This window comes from Hippocampus comes, unplaced genomic scaffold (assembly GCF_001891065.2).
Source record: "Hippocampus comes isolate QL1 unplaced genomic scaffold, H_comes_QL1_v1.1 scaffold382, whole genome shotgun sequence".
Classification (NCBI taxonomy): Eukaryota; Metazoa; Chordata; class Actinopteri; order Syngnathiformes; family Syngnathidae; genus Hippocampus; species Hippocampus comes.
Window position 1 is genome coordinate 197,056 of NW_017805156.1, and position 7,500 is coordinate 204,555.

Below are 7,500 nucleotides of genomic sequence, written 5' to 3' on the forward strand. Positions count from 1 at the left end.
GGGGGGGGTGGGGGGGGCGGCGCGGGGGGGGGGGGGGGGGGGGGGGGGGGGGGAGGTTGCCCAAGGACGGTGTCACGCTTCATTGCGTCGTCCTCGTGTGGACGGAAGCGAACGAGGAAAGGGAACGTGTTCACGTTGTCCGACCTCATTTCTGCCCAAACCTGCCGGTGGTTTCATCCTCGCCCCGCTGCCTCCATCTTGCCAATGTCGAATCCATAGTGCCGTTTTGTTTCAATGTACTTTTTACTGTTTCAAGTCCTCACTTGGCACTTCAGTAAAGTTGGACTCGTGTTTTTCATGACAGAAAGCGATAAAAAAAAAAAAAAAAAAAAAAAAACGGTATGGGAATTGTCGCATGAGAAGTAATGGTAAATATTTGTGTACGTTGAGGGGTTCGTTGTTTATGAATGGATGGCTCGACTTTAAAAAACGAGAAAATGAGAGATGGACTCCATTTGAACGCAGTGTTATTTCAAAGTGCCTGCAGCGCAGCACGATCGAAAACACACACACTTCTCGGCAATGGAATCACTTCCTGCTTTCCTTTTCTTCAGCCAATCAGAAGCTATCAACATAAAAACATGTTGAAGTAATTATTAAACAATAGAATGTAATTTAGGTCATCTTTACGTACGCTCAAACATAAAATGATCATAATAAGATAACATATACTTTCATTTGTGTCATTTTCCACAAAATCCTGATGGGAACCTCTTCCTAAATCGAAATGAATATTTTAAATAATTAAATAGCATTTTCATCCCCCATTATTGACCGCGAAGCGACGAGCCAAGATTCTCCTTTCCGTGCGTTTGAGAATATTTTCCGTTCCGGCTGAAAATGGGACTGTCGCGCATACTTAGAAAGTCACAATCCATGGATGAAATGTTTTGTGCGTTAACAAAAGCAAGCGGGCCGACGTGAAAGACTCGGGAGAGGAGCGGCGACTGGGTGGTGGGGGGGGGGGGGTCAACGTGAGTCCAAGAGGCTTAAGGCTCAAAGAAGGCGACATGCAAGGAAAAAGAGGTTAAAGGAGGGAAAGCAAGCCAGAACGCCTGCGTTTGTGCCGTCTTTGTCTCATGCGGTGCTGGCGACGAGACCGGGGGGTGGGGGGGATTGGTTCTGTGTCACCCGAAAGCTTGGATCGACCTGCCCGTCCACTCAATTTGTGGAATTCCGTAAGGAGTGAGCGCGCCGGGAATAAAATAAGATAAATTGTCGACAGTGAAGCAGAGATGGAGTTAGGGTGGAGGGCACCAATTAGGTTGGAGTGAAAAACAACAAACGGTGCCAATGTAAATAAACGGGATAGTTCCTGCATTTATTGTCAAAGCATTCATCAGTAATTTAGGGTCAATTTTCTACTTGTGACTCTCAAATATTCAGATAGGGGGCGCTGTGTCCCCCTATAAAAAATAGTGTGGATCCCTGATCTTTATCAACGAACATGACCAAACCAGTTGAATCAAATAATCACCCTGACCAGAGAGCAACCAATGATGATGTAATCAGGCCCTATAAGGACGAATTTGAAAACGGATCAATTTTCAGAAACGGTCCCATTGCGAAGAGTTTAAATTGAAAGGTACAGGATTCGAAAAAAAGGCCCTGGGCAGGTTTGATTGCCATGGCAACAAAGAGAGGCTGAAATCTGATTGGGGGGCGGGGGGGGGGCATCTTGCATATATATTTTATGGAAGCAGTGCAGCTAAGGGAAACGCATCCTGTTGAAGAAAAATGGCCTCTTGTGGGTTATATGAATACAATTTCAAGGAAGAAATAGAATTTAGTTCGTAAAAGTAGCAAAGCAAGCCTCGCTGCCAGTTTGTTTGGCCTAAATGAGCAAAGACAGCGGGGAGGGGGACAAGGCAGTTCAAGCCTCTGCTCCTGCCGGAGGCTCCGTAAACAACCTGATATGGATCCCGCGTGATGGGAGGCCAGCGAGGAAGAGGCGCAAACACTTGAATGCCAAGGTGCGAGAGCACTTGTGTTCTTCAAGGTGTTATTTATCCTGATCAGAACGGGTTGCTGTTCTTCCCTGCCGCTCCGCCTCGCCACATCCGCTTTTTTTTTTTTTTTAAATAAATGTATGTTTTGCTTCACTTGCACTTCTTGTGCCGAATACAGCAGCAGCAAAAGCAGCGTTTCTCTCTGATTAGCAAATTAATGAATTTATCAAAATGGAGCATTTTTGTTTGGGTATGTTATATGTCGTTAGTTATAGAAATCTATACAAAACTATATATACATAACAATAATCCACTTACAAAAGAAAGTGAAAACAGTACATTAAAAACACCAATTAATGATACTAACACATGCGAAGCGGGGAAGGAGCTCAGGAAGATAAGAGGGGGCGAGGCCATTTCAACTTTTTGAAAACGGTATCTCGGTTCCTCCAGTAACGTCTGCTGACACGTAAGGTTGGATGAGACCATGAACAAATTTTAATACAAATAAATGAATCTTAAAATGAACTATAAAATGTACTTGGGCCCAGTGAAGGGAAGCCAGAATCGGGGTGATGTGCTCCCTCTTACGAGCTCCAGTTAGGAGGTGAGCAGCAGCATTTTGGACCAACTGGAGATGCTTGAGGGAGGACTGGCTGACTCCAAAATTAAATGCATTGCGGTAATCTAGCCAAGGTGTAACAAAGGCATGGATTATCATTTTTAAGTGCTGCTGAGAAAGGTCGAGTTTTACCTTAGCCAGCTGCCTAAAATGAAAGAAGCTGACTTTCACAACAGCACCAATTTGCCTGTCCATTTTAAGACCCACGGTCGAGACTTTTGGCTTTTGATAAGACATTAGGGGACCCAGGACAACAGGATGGGAAGTACATGGGCCACTGGGACCAAACATGATAACTTCTGTTTTCTTTGCGTTGAAATTGAAGAAATTCTCTGACATCCAAGCTTTGTTTTCCTCGCGACAGGACATAAGTGCTCTTAAGGCATCCTTTTGGCTCAGCGGGACATAAATCTGATTGTCATCTGCACAGCAATGGAAGAAAATACAAAGGATGGAACTGAGGGCAGCAAACACAGTGAAAACAGCAGGGGCCCCAAAATAGAACCCTGTGAAACACCACCTGTCGGAAGGGCAGAGGGGTACTTAGAGCAACCTCGGCTGACATAGATAGATAGATGGATAGATAGGTTGATACAGAGGGCTCGGCAATATGACTGAAAAGGATATCATGATACAAGTACTTCATATTAGGCGATTATGTCAAACTCTACGCTTACGTTTTGGCCAGACATATACTATCCCTGTATATGTTTTTAGATTGTGCACGTGTGGTTGATGTTTAAAGGCCAAGTCCGTTTCGATGCCCATTAAACACAGTCACATCCACTTTACCTTTCCTTAGCTGGCATACATCCTTGACGTACACACACTCGCGCACGCGCACGCGCACACATGCAGACAAACACGCACAAACACATCTCGGCTGCAATCAGTCGGCCCCGTGATCCATTGCGCTCTAACGATTGGTCTTTCGGGCAGCGTCGCGGCCTGTGGGGCAGCTCTGCCACTGTGCATCTCATCAGGGCCCATTCATCACCGCACGTCTCTCTCCAACTCCGGTCCTCCATCTTTGTGGCCTCCCAATAACCCGCATGCATGTGACACCCGTCCCGTCACTGACACACGTGGGCATACACTACTTGCCAAAATATATGCTGACCCCAAAATGCACTGTAACTTTTAGAGTTGAGTCTTAATTGGATCTTAAAAGGTCAACTGTGAAGTCATTTTAGAAAATCCCAAACGAAATATGTTTACATCGGAAGTAATTAAACAAAATACATTCAATAAAGCGTGAAAAAATAGTTTCTATTTCATATATTCGATCAAGTAATCATTTTCCCAAAGTGAGATACTGACGAGCGTCAAACCCAGAAAGTGTGACGTCACTTTAAGACAACAACAGCGAGGCTCACCATGGAAAGTGTACAAGGCCAGTTAAAAAAATGATTCGGAAAGCAACGTTTCGAACTTATCCGAAGCGATCCAGGTTTTCGAAGGGTTGCAGGAAGAGGAGGTTGTTGGCAAGATGTATGTTGGAACATACATATACGAGCCAGATGCTCAGGATGCGGATAATGTGCCTGAATGGCCGGACATGGAGTGGAAACGAGATCCACTGGGATTGGAAGAACGGTAAGATATATAGGCTGCGGGTATTATCCTCGCGTTATTGTTTGCATTTCGATGCTGTGCCGTGCTGTAAATTGCGCACCATGGGATGACCCACTTGGTCGATATATTCCCGCTAGCACCGAGAGCACACATTATAGTGTATTGGTGTCCTACATTGTCATTGCTAACATAGTTCTGTTGGCCACTGCGCACCTTATATCTCCAGCATTGTCAGTTGTAAACCATGACAGATGATTCCATCCATGCACTCACATAGTTTGAATATTTTCGTACAGGATGACATCCACGTATAATACTTGGAACCGAATGCGTTCATAAACAACAGCCAGAGTCATTCAATAATCAGCACACCTAGCTTTTTTTGCAAATCCGGTTGAGAAAACAGAGGTCTTCGAAGGGCTTGTAAGAAGAATGCTCATCGGCACCGGCGTGAAATTCATCCGCTTCGTGAGAATGAAAGTGTATCATTCCAATTTTCTGGTCGTTTTACATGCCCGATTCTTGTTTTTTGGCTGCTCCTACAATTCTTTGCCTGAATGTGAACAGTGCATTGCCACAGCGCCGAATAACTCGATAACAATGCCAAAGAGCAATGAACGGGACAATTTCCGATTCTTTTTTTTGGCTGCTCAAACAACTCTTTGCCGGAATGTGAACAGTGCATCGCCACACAGCGCCGAATAACCCGATAACAATGCCAAAGAGCAATGAACGGGACAATTAACAATGCAATACAATGGCTGACTGGCGACTCGGCATTCTGTAAACGACGTCACTCGCCGGAGAATGCCGAACAAAAGCATTTTGGTTGTGAAGCACGTTGCTATGGGTCTAACTGTGAACCCGGGTGGGTTGCGTGATAACGAGTATGCAAGAAATAGTTTTATCCATCCATTTTCAACGCCGCTCATCCTGAAAAGCACAGGTGTCAAACCCAAGGCCCCGGGGGCCAGATCTGGCCCACCACATCATTTTGTGTGGCCCGCGAAAGTAAATCAAACATGTCAACTTCCATAATGCTTGCGAAAATCTCTGCCAAAATTTAAAAGTCTCGTATGTAATAAATAAGAGACATATTGTAAGTATTTTCTTGTTACCAAACCCCTCATTACAGTAACTTAAACAATAGTGGAATGAACCATTATTATTGACTTTTTTATATGCTTTCAGTCACAACGGCCCTCCAAGGGAAACGGTAATTAAAATGTGGCCCAGGACAAAAATGAGTTTGACACTCCTGCTGAAGAGGGTCGCGGGGAGTTGCCGGACCCCATCCCAGCTGACTTCGGGCGGAAAGCAGACAACACTGGGGACTGGTCGCCAGTCAGTTGCAGGGCACATATAGAGACAAACAACCATTTACGCCCACATCGTCACGAGTGGAAATCGGTCCCATGCTGCCCACACACAAGTCAGGCGAGTGTACCACTACACCATCAACGACACTGAAATAGTTTCGGCCCTAAGTATTACTCAGAAGATAGTTGGCCAAGTTTACTTTACACCTGACCTTTACATTTTAAATATCCAACTGTTCATTATTTCTGTCCTTTTTTTCACAACTTGCTGTTCCTTAACATGGAGCTGAATGGCCAAATTCACAAGAGAGATCTTGGCCGGATGAGGTAGCCAGCCATATTGGAGTGGGGTGTTCCTTACCTGGAACTTAGTGGGATTGATAAAAATTAATTGGCATGTCCCAGCTCCTCTCTTAGCTCATCCGTACAGCACCAATATTGCGTTGTTCTATGCAGAGGATAAAGAACATATGACTGTCAGTTTTGTTTTGTTTTTCTGTCTGGTGTTGCTGCACACACTGACTTCAATCCGTTGCTTAAAGGGTTAAAGCGCTGCCACGTCGATGCTAATGGCCGTGTGCGTTAAGCTAGCAGATTGAATGGCGAAGCTATGTGGTTGCATTTCAAGACTCTGCTCATCAGTCATCAGTCAAGCAGCTGTATGGCGAGGGGAGCAGAAGGTGGCGTCCCGGGGCTCGTCGGCGGGTGGTGAGCCGAACACAAGTGCAGGCCTAATGGTGCCATTGTCTACCGTTCTGCTTGAGAGCATCTGGCTCCTCGGGGTGCCAGCCTTCTGCTGACTTGCACCATCTCTGCCCCTCTTGTTCAAGTTTTCCGAGCGGGGATGGCGTGTTCACCCTCGTTGCGCCGTATTTACTGTGCTCATTTTGGACCGCTTTCATCTGTAGACTCCCAGGACGATTCTCTTGGACTGCCAAGTTTCTGTGCGATCAAAAAACAAGACAGACAAATAATTTCAAAACATTCCCTCCGTTAATACAGCTTTTAACCCGCGCAACTCAATTGAGAACAAAAGATATTTTCGAGAGGGGAAGTAAAATTACACAATTGAGATATGGTTGCAAAAGTGTACACATCCTCATGAATGGAGATGCAGCTGTATTCAGATTGCGCCAATCTAATTCTGAATCGTGTTAAATTGGAGTCACCACAGATCCTGCCATCCTATCAATTGCCTCTTTCTTTGGCAATCAATATAAAGTACAACATAGGAAGCAATTGCAGGAATTTTCAGCAACTCCTGGAACAGCTGAACTTTATTAGGGGCAATTGAAATCAAGGCAAATGTGTGCTGACTCCTATTCAACATTAGTAAGAATGCCATTGGCAATTTCTAAACACAGCCTCGTTGGCACTTACGACACGTTCAACCACATTACTTCAGTTGTATAGTTTTGCTTCCACTCAGGATTCCACAATGACTACAGTGCAGTGTAAATGTGCAGCAATTGCTGCATACGTGCTTGGCCAGAGGAGCTCGAATGCAGCTGCAGGGGAGCCGTCCGTCAACGAAAGGGATCGATCCTATTGATTTGCAAACAGGTACTTGGGATGCATTGTTTCCAGAGAACGATATGTCACTGTGTCGTGTGAGTCAAAGGGCCTTGTGTAGAGTTGATACCTCAGCACGGGGCCAGTGTAAAGCCCAATGCAAAGAAAAGGCACGACTGGAGCACTGACGTGAACTAAAGGTGGTGATGTCAGGTCACTATGGCAACAACAGCTGACTTTTCTCCTCATTACAAGCCAATATGGCATCCAGACGATTTCTAAACGACAATTACGACATGTTGCTGCTCGCGAAAAAATACTTTTGGGTCATTTTTCCCGTTGCCGCAGCCCTGCCAGCGCACAACAACAAGCATCCGAGAGAGAATATGTTTCCTGGAAATGGACCACTGGGGAATTGACCCAGAAAGATGTTGATGTAACCGTCCTTGCAGCTCAGCGCCGGAGCCACTGATTTTTGCATTTGTGAGAGAGCCGAGGCGCGAGCCAAGGTGAGGGGTGCGGG

The 7,500-nt window shown here is 45.5% G+C and overlaps 1 protein-coding gene across 4 annotated transcripts in view; it reads left to right on the top strand.

The window, feature by feature from the left end:
* Nucleotides 1–7,500, top strand: part of nlgn2a (neuroligin 2a) — a 79,114-nt gene that overhangs the window by 43,250 nt on the left and 28,364 nt on the right. The gene's annotated exons all lie outside the window — the stretch shown is intronic.